At 31.9% G+C, this 17,517-nt stretch overlaps 3 non-coding genes across 3 annotated transcripts; all 3 read left to right on the top strand.

Moving 5' to 3' along the window:
- The first annotated feature begins 1,489 nt into the window (after window positions 1-1,489).
- Window positions 1,490-1,562, top strand: Trnav-aac (transfer RNA valine (anticodon AAC)). Its single transcript has one exon. It is a non-coding gene; the product is annotated as a tRNA-Val (tRNA).
- Window positions 1,563-11,949: 10,387 nt separating this feature from the next.
- On the top strand, window positions 11,950-12,022 carry Trnav-aac (transfer RNA valine (anticodon AAC)). The gene has a single exon. It is a non-coding gene; the product is annotated as a tRNA-Val (tRNA).
- Window positions 12,023-14,824: 2,802 nt separating this feature from the next.
- Trnav-aac (transfer RNA valine (anticodon AAC)) lies at window positions 14,825-14,897 on the top strand. Its single transcript has one exon. It is a non-coding gene; the product is annotated as a tRNA-Val (tRNA).
- The last annotated feature ends 2,620 nt before the right edge of the window (window positions 14,898-17,517 follow it).

Below are 17,517 nucleotides of genomic sequence, written 5' to 3'. Positions count from 1 at the left end.
TGCTCCTTGTCATGATCGGGAAATAACGGAAAAATCCGTCGTCAATTCAGTGTATAAATAATGGACTAACTATTAGTATGAAAAATATCAGTCAGCATTTGACTCAATGATAAATTGTATTTGCTGGCAAAGTCGTTGTATCGACCATTGAACTTTCGAATTGATGACATTAAACGAGACTGCTGATATTCTTGTTTCATCAACTTGTTTGTCAATAATTTACTTCGTTTTAGATATATAAATGTAGATATACATAATATAGATCCAGTAAAAAGTAAAACCAATAAACGCCAAAAGTCTAGTAAATCCAGTTAAAAGTAAAAAAAAAAAAAACAAAGATTAATTTCTTAAATTCAGTACAAATTGATCAAATATCGAATAGATTCATTACTCGCTTTAAAATTGAAAAGCGTCTCCTTAGGCCACAGGAGTTGCTGCGTAAATGTTATGGCAATAGCTCAAAAGCCTCTCGAGATATCCCCTACAAAGGAAAGTGAAATACAGCCGGACACACAAACAGACCGATATTAGTATCCCTCGTTGTCGTTGTGAAAGCAGGAGAAAATAAAAGCACATTGGCGCACAATATCTAGCCTTGATTCCATGGTGGAGTGGTTATCACGTCTTCTTAACACACAGAGCCTCGCTAGAACCTGTCTATATTTTACTAAAATTTTCTTTGCACATGAAGCAACATCATGTGGTACTGAACTCACTGAAATGATTTTTCATCATTGCTTCTCCGTGTCATCCAGAAGACCGAACTATTGCAGGGTTATAAAGTTATAAAAATTATTTGAATACTTATATCAAAATAATTTAATTTTGGTTGTAACGCGTCATTTGATTGGATAAAAAATTAATTTAAATAATAACCAATGTCACAATGACTTACGTCAAAAACGTATCAATCTGCTTGACGTTACGTTTAAAATATGAATAATTTGAAGGGGTTTTTAAGGTAGAAATTGTCTTATTTATTATACTTAATGATTGAAAATTAAATTTTAAGGAATGAATTAAATAGCTTTGCGGTTTATAAAGCGTAAACTGCCCCAACCCAGGTTATACAGTATAACTTGGGTTGCTATTTAATTCATTCCTTAAATGGAAATGATACAGTAATAGGGGCTAGGCTCATTCATTTATCTTACTCTGTGAGTGATATTTGGTAAAGATTCTGTTTATTAATATATGAAAATGCTTTCCTACTGTTAAAACTGTGCCTACAAGTAGTGTCAAATTAAATGTATTCTTTATTCTTTTATATAATTTTAAAAAAAGAATCATCTAGGTCGTAATTTCAATGTGTTTTTGAAATAGAAACGTGTTGACGAAGTGTTAACAGATAAGCAATAACGAAATTTTAAGTGATTATAAAAATAAATCATTAAAGGGTGAACCATAGAAACACGGCCCTGTCCACAAATGACTGTACTGTAAAGCTTTAAGACTAATCCACTGCATATTAAGCATTTAGAGTTACAACGGTTCCATGGTGTAGTGGTTATCACGTCTGCTTAACACGCAGGAGGTCGCGAGTTCGAGCCTCGCTGGAACCTTTCATTGGATATTTTTAAAATCATGATATACTATCAGGTGATACTGCCCAAAGTTCAATAATCCTTCAACAGTGCACCTCCTTGTAAAAAAGAGGTTGGAAGAAATTATTTTTATAATATCAAATGCAGGGTTAAAAAGCATTGTATTAAAATAATATCATATCTTTTTTTGAAAACAGAATCGGTGAAATGTTATGAAGGTTATAAGCCTCAAACTCTTCATTATGTTAGGTATTAGAACCGTCTAATACCTGACATAATCGACAGCTTGAGAGTTATAACTATTACTTATCATATTTAATGCAGAGTTATAAAAAGCGTTGTATTAAAATTATATCAATTCTTTTGTGAAAATAGAATTGAAAGATACAAGAATAGAGACACCTTCATTTATCATACTTTACTATACTTGGTTTAAAGGTACTTGGACACAGATTTGAAGTTAATATTTTCTCATTTTTTCTGTATAATATCACGAATTATATATTTTAATAGCATTTCACACAAAAATTAACTTAAAATCTTATTTCGTTTAAAAGTTATTAAAACTTTAAATTTTTTGGCGGGTTTGATTGACACATCCTTGCACTTTCACAAATTTTAACTTTATTCTTAATCCTTAGGAAAAGTGGCAATTTTGATGTGTTTTAATGAGAAATATTAAAACTTTTATCAAGAAAAATTTTATTCAGAGTAGAAATATTAGAAAGCAAAACACCTTCACAAGTATCGTCATTCCGAACTAAGAGATGCGTGCAGAGTTTAGCAAGTCGAGCACACTCGTGTTATGCACACAGTTTTTGTAAACAGGGCTCGAGTTCTGTTATTGTTTATATTTAGAATTCACCGGGTGCGTTCAATCGTCACAGTCTGCTTACCAAAACAGCACGGACTGACAATATATTGTGTGTTTGTTTTGCTTTCGAATGTGTCTACTCTGAATTTTCTGGATTATAGTATTAATATTTTTCATTTATACAAAACGAGATTGCCACTTTTCCTAAGGATTAAGAATAAAATTAAATTTGTGAGAGTGCAACGATATGTCAATCAAACCCGCCGAAAAAATTGAAATTTCAATATCTTTTAAACGAAATAAGACTTTTAATTAATTTTTGTGTGAAATGCTATTAAAATATATAAGTCGTAATATTATAGAGAAAATAATAACTTCAAATCTGTGTCCAAGTACCTTTAAATTTTGTTGATAAGTGAATGGTTTCCTACTATTATGTAATATTCAGCTTGTTTTTCAGTACCCTGCCTCGCTTTAAAATTGAACGTATTCGGAGCTTCCTCTTGGAAGACATATACACCGTATACGGATAATTTTGAATATTGCTACCTAAATAAGGAAAACTTAATGATAGAAAAGCTAATGTCACCATTTGTCATTAAGTTTACTTATTTGTAGGTCATTATCTTCTATTCCAAATAAAAGATGAAAATAAATGTGGCAGACTGTTTAAAAAGTATGGGAAAAGGTGCTTGAAAACTTGTTTTCTAGTATTGAAAAGAGATTAACATATTAAATGGATTTCTATGGAGTGCGTTATAGTTATGTTTTTGTATTCTTCCTTCTAGGTTGCTGTTATATTTGTTTGCGTCATTTTGACGTCAGAGGCACGTCAAATGAAAACTTTAAATAATATAACACAAACAAGTTATTTTTGCTTTAAAATCTTAAAAAAATATGAAAAGAAAGGTATAGAAGGATTGTGCTCATTTTAACGGCGCTATCACCTCCATATTATATTCTTGCCAAACATAATGCCTAGTTGCTTCAAAAACGTAAAATAAACGTGTGGGGGGAAGCATATCACTGCCTTTATTTTTCCATTGAAAAAGAATTACTTGCACACATTTTTTCTTCTCAGGAACAGAATTCATGATGTGACATGGATTTGGAATCATTCGAGACAAATCCTACAATGTCATCATCGTATTGCAAGAAAATTCAAATACTGATATATTAGTACATGTATTATAACAAAACTCTTAAGGGGGGACCTATGTCCGAAAAGTCTTTGTGTGAAATTTTCAAAACTTTGACATTTCTTTCCTGACCACTTGATCTTAATTTTTAGGTATTAAAAACAATACCCTTATGTGCTTATTTTTACACAGGAGCACGTGCAAAAACAGTGTGAAATGCTAAAAATAGATTATTTTCAAACGTTATTGTTCTACTCCAAATATGCGCTAAAAGGAACCAAAAATGTCAAATCACATTCGAAATCAACATGTATTTAATTTATATGACTTGTATCTTTAAAATGAAGGCAAATTCATTGTAATCCATCTCGCATGAAAAATTATACAGGAGCACAATGTAAGTATCACCCCGTTTTTCTTGTCATATTTTTTACAATTCCGACATGCATAACATGTAATATCTTAAAAAGTCTTTGTGTGAAAATGTGGTAATTCATATTTTTTGAAAGAAATGACCCCTCTCTTTATTTTAACAAGGAAAAAGGTATACCTTTATGATAAAATAAACGAGAAATATAACGTTTTCTTTTATTTTCGTACTCTTTTGTCATAAATATTGACCTTTCTGCAATAAAAAAAAAAAGGGTAAGTTAGCACTGACAAACATCTGAATATAAAACTATTTTGCAAAAAACGAGTATTTTGTTTTGATAAGAAATAATTTAAACAGATATACTCTTTTTTTCTTCATTCTAATCATTCTGCCCCCCCCCCCTCCCCGTCAACAACCAACACCAAATAGGAATGACTTTATACAATAAAATCTACATACACTATAAATCAATAAGTAAATATAGGTACAAGTACATTTCTTTATTTTTCTTAGTTTTATCCAGAAAATACAATTAATGGTAATCATAAAATTAAACATATTTCCCTAATTTAAGCCGCTGTCTTTGCTGAATTTTATCTTATATTTTTTGCATTTTTTTAAAATATATAAAATTGAATGCAACAATAAAAATGTGTTTTTTGATAAATTTTACATTATTAGTATTTTGATAACTTTTACATTATTAGTTTGTTGTATTTTCCTATGCTAATTTATCTCCGGCTTTTAACACTTACTGTACATGTATGTATTACAATAATTTTTTTCCACATATTTTGGCTAGAAAATGGGAACCGAATTAAATGGAAGTTGAACTATTGAAATCTAACAGAAACTTAGAATGGAGTAGAATATTAGTTGTTGGATTACATCAAGATATTGAAGTTAAGGGGGGACCTATGTCGTTCGACGTCAAAGCAGCGTTATGTAACGTCACAATAGCGACGTTTGTTTTTTTCCCGCTGACTTTTGCAACTGTGATTATAAAACACCGATAGTGAAAAATAGTTTCGTCTTGCAAGTTTTTTTTACAAAAAATATCAAGTATAAAAGATATATTTAAGAAATGAAATATCATTTTTAGAGTTTCATTAGGGTATGACATGAAGTCGGTCACGTGATCAAATTCTATAACGCCCGAAGGGCGTTATAGTAGATTTGAACACGTACTTATATTTACGTTTTTAGTCGTGTTACAAAGAAATATAGGCATTATTTAGACTTTGCTTTGAAATTACTTATAGGCAACAAAACGTATCTACGACGTCATTTGACGTCACAATCGGAACTTTCTAAATGGCTCGTGCAGTTTGCTTTCCACACTCAAGAAAGTTTGATCATGTGACCAACTGCATGTGAATGAAAATTGAATTTCCATTTTATTAGCATTCTTATATAAGGAAAGACTGCAAATGTAAATATATGGAGATAACGAGCGGTATTCAAGTTATAATGCCCATTCAAACAATATAAATCAGGAGTAAAGCAAACATGGACCTCCAAAACATCAGAGATGGGATCGTGCGCCACGTAGGAGTGACCATCCCCTGCCGACCGGTGTCGCATAATATTTGGTCCGCCTCGTTTAAAGGTCCGGCCGGACCTAATACGATAACATATTTGGTCCGCCTGGCTCTATAAGAAAAGGTCCGCCCTCGGCCTTTTATATAAATTGTATGCATGTGGTTCATTCGATATTAATTGAAAAACTATTCTTTTAAAATTAATTAAGGATATATAGTCGTATTAATAGCTAGTGTTTTCTCCAAGAAAATATAGTAAACAATAAGTAAGAAATCGAAATTAATACATAAATACAGGAATGTATACTTTAGATTTATTGATCGGTTTTCCTGTCGGGAAGATGGGACATGCTTCTTTTGTCGTTTAAATTAATACACTAATGTCATCATTATCATTAAAAAAATATCAAGAATACAAATGTACATACATTACCTTCACCGCCTTGTTTACTGGCAGATTAATCAGTATTGAATGAACAGAAAAATGTGCCTTAGTCCAACACGAATCATTTAGTTACACTCTCTTTCCTATAAACATGATAAACGTTTGACTAATCCACTCACAAAAACTAAAGTTCACATCTTTCAAATATATTTCATTATAGTATTGATAAAAAAAAATCTGTCATTCTTTACGTTTAAAATTGTTGTAAATAACTGGAGGGTCACTAGCTGTGACAGGGGCTTATGTCACGGTGTACTACCCTACACCCCTTATTGTAAAAACAACATGCCTACGGATTGGGCAGTTGGGGTTAGCCTATAATTGTTTCGTTTGAGAAAACCTAAAGTACCATATCCCCTGTGTTTTTATAAGTTAAAACTGTTTCTTACCTATTCAAAAGCTAATTATTATATCTACTAGATCTCTGCATTTCATTTCCTGAATTTAACATTGCAGACAATTTTTGTTATTATTTCGGAATCCGACAATTTTATTTTTATTTTCGACATTATTTATTTCTTTTTTCACATTTTCGGATTTTTTTTAGGATCATACCTTTACGGCAATTTAAGTTTAACATATGTATAACAAAGATGGAAATTAGAATTTTAACAGGGTATTGTATATATTCATTGGATAAAATTATTTATTTCAAATCACGTTTTTTCTATTCATTACATACACTCTGTAATCAATATTAAGACTAGTTAAAAAGTAAAGGAAACAGTTAAGTGAAACTTCACATTCACAATACATGTACCTACATCTGTTCCAGGGTAAAATTAATTAAGTTTCTTTGACAGCTAAGAGCAAAGGCTTTTATTTGAATAAATTATGTAAAATATTTTACCTTCAGTTTAAAACGGATGTATGAATTCTTTTTTCGTTGACGAAAAAGTACTGACATGAATGACAAATGTCGGAGATGAAAACTTTTAAAATGTAAAAACTTAAAAATGTCGGAAATTATAAGTTCAGAAAATTCCGGAAATGAAATGCGGCCTACTAAATAATAATTACTCCGGAACAAGGTAAATGCATGGGGTGCGTATCATTACCGCTACATTTTCCAAATTTTCATTACCGCTACAGAGTCATTACCGCTACAAAAAACCTTACATTACCGCTACATAAAAAAGTATACATTACCGCTACATTGCCTCTTTCGTCAGCCAGCCACATATGCGTGTACAGTACAACCTATAAATGCATAAGACCCGTTTCCCCTGCTCACCACGGAAAGTGAAAGTAGGACTTTGAGCAGGATGGTTTTTTTCATTATTAAAATCAATTTTTTTCATAAATCACACACAAATAAGTCTGCAGCCGAAATTTAATTATTTAGCGTCATCTGAACATTTTGACCACAATTGAGAAGTTTGTTACAATCGAGATATAAAGACCAAAATTATACAATGTGGTAGGGGTCAGCCGACTTTTGTGATTTCTTATCAATAGTAAATCGAGAACGGTCATTCATTTCAAAGTTTTTGTTTACTATGAGCCTAACTTTGTACAAACTTGTGTGAATGGCAAAAGACGTATAATACATTAATAAAACTTGTGTGAAAGAAGGAAATTTGCACACGATTAGGCTGGTACTTAAAATATTAATTAAGGAAGTTCTAAACTCTGCACAATAAAAAAAATGTTCTAATCTCTAGTTTTCAAGTTACGAAAATAAACCCTGTCCAAAAATTTCCCTTTATAACATAAAATATCTGAAATACAGAGGGCGGACCTTTTCTGATAACTGGGTTTTAAGGTCCGCCCTGTCTTTTTTTCTAGCTTTCAAGCTACGAAAATAAACCCTGTCCAAAAATTTCCCTTTATGACATGAATATTTGAAATACAGAGGGCGGACCTTTTCTGATAACTGCGTTTTAAGGTCCGCCCTGTCTATTTTTCTAGTTTTCAAGCTACAAAAATAAACCCTGTCCAAAAATTTCCCTTTATGACATGAATATATCTGAAATACAGAGGGCGGACCTTTTCTGATAACTGCTTTTTAAGGTCCGCCCTGTCTCTTTCTCTAGTTTTTTAAGCTACGAAAATAAATCTCTCCAAATATTTCTCTTTATAACATAAAATATCTGAAATACAGAGGGCGGACCTTTTCTGATAACTGCGTTTCAAGGTCCGCCCTGTTCCTTACTCTAGTTTTCAAGCTACGAAAAAAACCCTGTCTAAAAATTTTCCTTTATAATATAAAAATATCTGAAATACAGATGGCGGACCTTTTCTGATAAATGCGTTTTAAGGTCTGCCCTGTCCCTTTCTCTTGTTTTTTTAAGCTACGAAAATTAACCTGTCCAAAAATGTCCCTTTATAACATAAAAATATCTGAAATACAGAGGGCGGACCTTTTCTGATAACTTCGTTTTAAGGTCCGCCCTCTCTCTTTCCCTAGTTTTTTAAGCTACAAAAACAAACCTGTCCAAAAATTCCCTTTATGACATGAATATATCTGAAATACAGAAGGCGGACCTTTTCTGATAACTACGTTTTAAGGTCCGCCCTGTCTATTTCCCTAGTTTTCAAACTACGAAAATAAACCCTGTCTAAAAATTTCCCTTTATAATATAAAAAATATCTGAAATACAGAGGGCTGACCTTTTCCGATAACTGCGTTTTAAGGTCCGCCCTGTCTATTTTTCAAGCTACGAAAATAAACCCTGTCCAAAAATTTCCCTTTATGACATGAATATATTTGAAATACAGAGGGCGGGCCTTTTCTGATAACTGCGTTTTAAGGTCCGTCCTGTCTATTTTTCTAGTTTTCAAGCTACGAAAATAAACCTCTCCAAAAATTTTCCTTTATAACATAACAATATTTGAAATACTGAGAGCGGACATTTTCTGATAACTGCGTTTTAAGGTCCGCCCTGTCCCTTTCTCTTGTTTTTGAGCTACGAAAATAAACCTGTCCAAAAATGTCCCTTTATAGCATAACAATATTTGAAATACTGAGAGCGGACCTTTTCCGATAACTGCGTTTTAAGGCCCGCCCTGTCCCTTTCTCTTGTTTTATAGCTACGAAAATTAACCTGTCCAAAAATGTCCCTTTATAGCATAACAATATTTGAAATACTGAGAGCGGACCTTTTCCGATAACTGCGTTTTAAGGTCCGCCCTGTCCCTTTCTCTTGTTTTATAGCTACGAAAATTAACCTGTCCAAAAATGTCCTTTTATAATATAAAAATATCTGAAATACACAGGGCGGACCTTTTCTGATAACTGCGTTTTAAGGTCCGCCCTGTCTATTTTTCAAGCTACGAAAATAAACCCTGTCCAAAAATTTCACTTTATGACATAAAGATATCTGAAATACAGAGGGCAGACCTTATATTATACTGGGTTTAAAAACTTTTAAAGTCATATAAGGCTTTTTTTTTATAAGTTTAGACTAAAAATATGAAAAAGATATTTCTATTTGTTTTGGTACTTTATATAACACTGTAAAGATAGGACTGCTGCATTTCATTTCCGGAAATCGGCATGGTATTTCAGCCTTTTCTTTATTTCATTTCCGACAATTTGTCTTTTCTTTTCCGACATTTATTTCTTTTCATTTCTGGAATGTTTGCAACGTACCTCTCCGGCAATTTAATGTATACCAGGTACATGTATGTAGAAATGGAATTTTGAAAGAATTTATTATACACAACATTTTTAATATAAAAGTTCTGTATACATGTATATACATGTACATCTGTACATGAAGCACTAAGTCTAGTTGACAGAGTTAATTGAACATGCAATTCTTTTTTATCGTATTTAATGTTCACTAAATTAAATGTCAAAGACTGCGCCGAACACTGATTTACTAAACAGTCTATGATTTATTCTTTAAAACTTTTCATTACCAGAAAGCACTTCCTGAAAAATGTCGGAGATGAACACTTTAGAATGTCGGAAATGAAAGCTTAAAATGTCGGAAATAAAAAGTTTAAAATTTCAATAACAAAAAAAAAAAAAAAAAAAAAAAACGAAATGGAATGCAGACTGAAACATTTAATGAAAATCAAATAATTTAAATCAATCGCGTTTCATAGATATCCGAGATTTAAAACAACGGCCGATTCTTATCGACTCGGAATTTAAATATCAGACACAGTTTTAATTCAATTAGTTTGAATTTAACTAATAGAAACGTGGGGATATTTAAGTTCAATATCGGTGAAAATTTTAATTTGAACATAAAAACCAAATCTCATGTAAATCTACGCTTAATCTTTTATTTTTAATTTTTAGCTCAGATACGCCATATTTAGCTTTATAAAGGTTATACATGTATGGTATGGTATTATAAACGTCGCAGTTTTGAAGTATACGCCTGAATATTTGGTTCCTTGGCATAATTTTTTTAAAAATAAGATAACAAGGTCTGTTGATATGTAAAGCTAACAATGACCATTAGGTTCCCGACCATTCAATGACAGCGCCATCTGCCGCGGGCTCTACCTGTGGGTACCTGTCAGGTAAACAAATACGTCACACACCCATTGTTTTATTAGCTATACACACCGACAGATTTCACACCTTTAATCGTACTAATTTACAAAAAGCAAATTCTAAGGAAAAACAAACACTTGCAAAATAATTGTGGCATGATTTTTAAAGAAATCATGACCCTTAACGGCACTGCTTAAAGCACACTATACGAGTAGATTCTTGTCTATCTAGAGATACATGTATGTTGTACAAAAAATAAAACACAACAGGGTTAATCCTTCTTTCATCATATAGTATAAACAAATTACCCGGTAGCCTTAATTTCATATGTTAAAGTCAAGATTAAAACATTTTGCACCACCCGGACCTTAAAACGCATGGGGACCTTTTCTTATACGGGCCGGACCTTTTCTTATAAAAGGCGGACCAAATATGTTATCGTATTAGGTCCGGCCGGACCTTTAAAGGAGGCGGACCAAATATTATGCGACACCGGTCACATCCGCCTTTTGCTGGTAAAATATCCCAAAATGAAACAGATGTGAAAGACTCTTTAATAAAGCTAAAAAGTGAAAGTAAAACAAAGATTAATCACGTACATTTAGTGCAAATTGATCAAATACATACTTATAGAATAAATTCAGTACTGGCTTTAAAATTGATATGCATCTTCCTTAGGCCATTGGGAGTTGCTGAGTAAAAGAAGATGGGGGGAAAAGGCGGGCAGAATGCCTATAGCATCAGATATTAAGAAATCACATTTAATATGTGAATTGAGTATTCAAATTGACCTCTTATTATTGAAATTTATGAAATTATGAGAAAAAACATTTTCTGAGAGAAAATAAATCTCGTAATAAAAATTTCATTTATAAACATATTAGATAGTATACGTTGGATTCGAACCTCAGCAATAAAAATCCGAAATGTCATACTGCTTTGAGACTAACGCCCTAAACACTATGCTACATGGCTCATGATGACTGTAGGCATTTAAATCATGTTTGTGATATGACCCTTGACTAATGGACTTGAAGTATTTATCGGAAAGATGCGAATGTTTTGTCATAAAAGTGTACTTTTTAGGTAGAGTGGGTCTTCGCTCCATTTTTTCGTAAACCAAAAAATGTTTATTTTATCGCAATCTTTTAGGATTATCTTTCAAAAAATGAAGCGAAGACCCACTCATATAGATTTTGTTAAAGTATGAAAAAATGATCGTTTTGTTCTTTTTAGTCTGTGTATGCTTTTTCATAGGCAAATAATTTCAGTTTTTTTTTAGATTTGTGTAAATTATAGAGATTTTACATTAAGTATACTTTAATATTAGGTGAAATATGAAATAAAATTTGGATATAATTGAGATTTAATTTTTCACTTCTTATCTGTCGCACGATAGGCATTCTGCCCGCCTTCTCCTCCCATCTTCTTTCTAGACAATAACTCAAAAGCTTAATCCTTGAAATGTAAAAGAAAGTGAAATACAGACGGACGCACAGACAGACCGATTTCAGTATACCCTACGTTGTGAAAGCAGAGGAAAATAAAAGAGTGCACTGTTGAAACACGGCTCTTTTATGTTCATGTGCTTGCGCTGTGCAGTAATAATTGCACATTGGCATAAAGTAAATCGCCGCGGTTTCATGGTATAGTGGTTATCACGTCTGCTTAACACGCAGAACGTCGCGACTTCGAGCCTCGCTGGAACCGTCTATACAATTTTTACTCAAAATTTCTATGAACATGAAGCAACATTATGTTGTACTGAACTCCCTGAAATAATTCTTCATCATTTCATCTCCGTGCCAATCAGAATATAAAACTATCGCAGGGTAATAGAACATATTTAGATATAAAAGTTTTTTTGAATACTTATGTGAAATTTCAAAATGATACAGAAATAGAGGCTAGGCTCATTCATTTACCTCACTCTGTGTCTGGCACTTGGTAAAGGTTCTGTTTATCAATGAATGCCATGCCTTCCTACTATTAAAACTGTGCGTACTAGTAGTGTCAAATTTTTCGAGTTCTGGTTCGTGGAATAGAAAGCATCTTCTGTTGACTGGTTTAATCCGCAATTCCTATTTTAATGGATAAATTAATGGGGAAAAAATCTAAGACTTTTTTGTAGAAATAATGACCTAACAAATTTGCATTGTCGTCAGTCAAGTTTTGGCCTAACTTCAAAAAAAAATTGTAAGCAAGGTCAATCTTTTAATAGAAGAATGTTGATATTCTGGTATCATCAACTAATTTGTCTGCAGCGTGTCTTGGTTTAGATATTTTTATGCATTTCGCACATTTTGTGATCGAAAAAATGACCTCGTTTGACATTACAATCCTACTAAATAAAGAAAAAATAAACAATATCACAAATAAAGAAAAAATGAACAATATCACAAATCAAGTAAAAACTGTAAATATTAAAAAGTGGTCACTATTATGAATCCACTAAAAATAAAGATATTCATAGTATTCTATCTCGTAAGCCGATAATTGTCAAATATAATTAACGAAGATCAATCTCTTAATTCCCCAAAAGGGTGAAGATAACGATCCAGTAATTGATCGCATACATCACGTAAAATCACGGAGGGAAGATTACGAAAGGGAAGATAACCCTATTGATCCAGCTCATAATTAAAGAAAAAGAAGTTAGCTATTCAAACGATGAAAAAAAATGTTACATCATGGTATTACAATACCTGTCCTTCAAAAGTAGGATATTTCAATTCTTTTACATAAAATAATGTTCAAAATCTTAGATGGAAATAGAGATGATAATTATTTTTCTGATGTGTGAAACGTAAAGTAATTATTGTACTTATACTAAAAGGATCCATCCTACTTTTATTAAGTATTAAGGATAAAGTTAACTTTGTGAAAATGCAAAGATGCATGTATCAACCAAACGGGTCCCGAAATTCGTAGTTTCAATTATTTCGAGATAAAAAAAAGTTTTTTTATATAATTTTTATTATATTTCCGTGTGAAATGCTATAGCAACATAAAAGTCTTGATATTATACTGAAAGTTTGAGAAAACATTAACTTCAAATCTGTGCCCAAGCACCTCTAACACATTGGTAGATATTTCATTCTTTGTCTTTTATATATAATAAAACTAGAGGTACTGTGAGCAGTGGGCTCACTAAATGATACCCCGCCATCCATATGAATATAATGGCATGGTCATGTTTTGCAATGGGAAACCCAATATATGTGTCGGATCAAAAAGTAAAGTAGGAGGTCACAATGGCAATATGTTATAAAGATTCTGTGAAAGTCTCATCATATTCCATTCGGTCGTATGAGAGGAGTTGTGGATAAGAGATAGGTACCCCAAAGCGTAACAGACGGACGGACATCCCGATTACTATATACCCTTTCGCTTTTCAAGCGGGGGTATAATTAAAATAAAAAATCTCAGACATTTTTTTGTTAAAATAAGGGCGTAACAAAATTGCATTAAGACGTTAGTCAACTTTGGGTCTAACTTAATAAAAAATTGTAAGCAATGTCAACATTTTAACAGATGTATGTTTGATATTCTTGTGTCATCAACTAATTTTTCAGCAGCGTGTCTTGGTTGAGATATTTTTATGTATTTAGCACATTAAATGTGATCGAAAAAATGACCTTGTTTGACAATACAATTCTACTAAATAAAGAAACCAATCTCACAAATCAAGTATAAATTGAAAATATCAACAAGTGGTTACTAATCACTAACCCAGTAAAAATAAAGTTAAACACAGTATTCTCTTTCATTAACCCTTAATAGGTTATTATAATCAACAAAGATCAATCTCTCAAGTCCAGTGAAAAGGTGAAGATAACGATCCAGTAATTGATCGCATAAATCACGTAAAATCACGGAGGGAAGATTACGAAAGGGAAGATAACCCCATTGATCCAGCTCATAATTAAAGAAAAAGAAGTTGGGAATTTAAATCTTTTAAAAAATGTTACTTTATGGTATTAAAATACCTTTCCTTCAAAAGTATGATATTTTAATGCAATCACAGAAATTGTGTTCAAGGCCTTAGATGGAAATAGAAAAAATAATTATTTACTTGATGTGTCAAAAGTAAAGTGATTGTACTAACTAAAGGGACCCATTCACGGTGCACTTACATCCCCACGTGAATTTAATAGTTACCCAAAGTTGATTGGGTATAACCTAGGTTGGAAAAGTTTTGGTGTTTTTTTTCATAAAAACTGGTGCAACAAGATTAAACATTTAAAACTATATGTAGGATAGCTATGAATTTACTTTACCCTTCTATAAAAAATAAAGAAAAATAATCGTAATTACAGTGTAAATTTAAAATTGAAAAGTGTTGATGAGGTGGTAAAGAAATTTACAAATGTATAAGTGATTATAAATAATAAATCAATAAAGTCAAGGTGAAGCGTAGAAACACAGCTCTGTTCACAAGTAACTGCACTGAGAGCTTATTAGACATCCACTGCACATTAACTAAAAATTACGATGTCTTTATATCACCGCGGTTCCATGGTGTAGTGGTTATCACGTCTGCTTAACACGCAGAAGGTCGCGAGTTCGAGCCTCGCTGGAACCTGTCAATATATTTTTTATAATCAATATATATCATGTTATACTGCAATTATCCTTTAATAGTGCATCTCCTTGCAAAAAAGACGATGGCAGAATTATTATTATAACTGTATAAAATGCAGGGTTATAAAAGCAGTGTATTAAAATTATATCATATTTTTGTGAAAACAGAATTGATGAAATGTTTTAACACAAGCACAGGGGCTTGTTTTTCTTCTCTCTCTCTCTCTCTCTCTCTCTCTCTCTCTCTCTCTCTCTCTCTCTCTCTCTCTCTCTCTCTCTCTCTCTCTCTCTCTCTCTCTCTCTCTCTCTCTCTCTCTCTCTCTCTCTCTCTCTCTCTCTCTCTCTCTCTCTCTCAGAGGTGCTGATTTTCTTATTTATTTTCTCTACTCAAGCCCCTGTGGTTTTAAGTAAGCTATAAGCCCCAAACTGTTCATTATGTCAGATATTAGACTATAGCGCCTCGAATTGTCTAATATCTGACATAATGGACCCTGTGAGACTTATAACCGTTACTTATTATATTAAATACATGCTTATAAAAAGCCCTGTATTAAAATTATATCATTTTTTTTAGTGAAAATAGAATTGAAAGGTACAAGAATAGAGGCACATTCATTTACCATACTTTACTATACTTGGTATAAATTTTGTAAATAAATAAATGGTTTCCTACTATTATGTAATCTTCAGGTTATTTTTCAGAAGCTTGCCTGCTTCCTCTTGGAAGACATAAACACCAGATACGAATAATTTTGAATATTGCTACATTAGTAGGGAAATTTGATTATCTCCATATCCTTCTTAATGATGGAAAAGCTATATAATGTCAACATTTGTTTGTAGTTATTTGTAGGTCATTATCTTCTATACTAAATAAAGCATGAAAATAAATGTGGCAGACTGTTTAAAAGGTATGTGAAAAGGTGTTTGTATGTTGTTTGGATACATGTGTTCTAGTATTGCAAAGAGATTAACATAATGAATTTCTATGGAGTACGTTATAGTTATGTTTTTTTTTCTTTCAGATTGTTTTTGTTTTTACCTTTAATTGTTTGCGTCATCTTGACGTCAGAGGACAGTAAAAGGGTTTCTTTAAAAAGAATAACACAACAAAGTTATTTTTGCTATCAAAACTTGATAAAATAGGAAAGGAAAGGTATAAAAGGATTGTGTTCAATTTCACGGCGCTGTCGCCTCCATATTATTCTTGCCAAACATAATGCCTACATAAAAACGTAAAATAAACGTCTATGGAAAGGCAGCATGACTAAAGATGGGACCCTTGTCTTTACTTTTTCATTGACAAAGAATTATTTGCGCACACATTTTTTTCTCAGGAAACAGAATCCATGATGTGACATGATTTGGAATCATTTGAGACAAATCCTGTTATGTCATCATTGTATTGCAAGAAAAAAACTCACATACTGATATACTAGTATTATAAAGTATTATAACGAAACTCAAAAGATCCATAACTGTGATCTAATATTTGAACCATTAACATGCCGTATCTTTTGTTTGTTTGTAGGAATTTTTAAATGATTTTTGTACTTATATGGCCAATCTTAATATAATACAACAATATTCTATTCCATTCTTAGTTTCTTTTAGATCTTGGTTGTTTAAATTCCATTTAATTCGGTTTCCTTTTTTTTTTTTTTTAGAAAAACGTGTGGAATTGAAAATGAATGTGATACATACAGGCACAGTGTTACAAAGACAGAGATAAATTAACATAGGAATATGCAAAAAAAACCAAAAATGTAAAGGTTGTCAAAATACATGTCCTTTATTGTGCCATTAAATTTTATATATTTTGAAAATCTCTTACCGTTAAAAAAATACTAAACATTCAAATTGTCTACATTGTTATCTACCATCTCTTTTCCAAAAAAATATTGAATTATTTTAATAAAAATTAGTGGTAAAGAATCTTTACTAAATAAATTAAGCAAAACCAAATATCTCTCGAAAGTTAAATTATTCATTCCAAACACCGAAGTTAAATATAGTTTCGACTTGCATGTTTGTTTTAAGAAATATCAAAAATAAAAGATATATATATGAAAATGAAGAGCGGTAAAAAAGTTCATTCAAACAACATCAGGAGCAAAGCAAACACGGACTTCAAAAACATCAGATGTGGGATCAGGTGCCATGAAGGAGTGAGCATCCCCTGCCGACTGGTCACACCCACCTTTTTCTAGTAAAATATCCAAATACGAAACAGATGTGACAGACTCTTTGATAAGCTAAAAATAGTCATCAACTTTTGGCCTATAACTTCAAAGCGAAAATTTGCAAGCAAGGTCAATCTATTAACAAAAGAATTTTGATATTCTTGTATCATCAACTAGTTTGTCAGCAGCGTGTCTTGGTTTAGATATTTTTATGCATTTCGCACATTTTCTGTTCGAAAAATGACCTTGTTTGCCAATACAAAACTCCTACTAAATTAAAAACCAAGACCAATCTCATAAATCAAGTAAAAATTGTAAATATCGGAAAGTGGTCACTATCATTAATCCAGTAAAAATAAAGATAAACACAGCATTCTATCTTATAAGCCCATAATAGGTAAATATAACTAACAAAGATCAATCTCTTAATTCCCTAAA

Source organism: Saccostrea cucullata, unplaced genomic scaffold (assembly GCF_032062105.1).
Source record: "Saccostrea cucullata isolate Sc308-1 unplaced genomic scaffold, CSIRO_AGI_Scuc_v1 ctg281, whole genome shotgun sequence".
NCBI lineage: Eukaryota > Metazoa > Mollusca > Bivalvia > Ostreida > Ostreidae > Saccostrea > Saccostrea cuccullata.
Note: the sequence above shows the minus strand (reverse complement) of the source record. Positions and strands in the feature narration are given on the sequence as shown.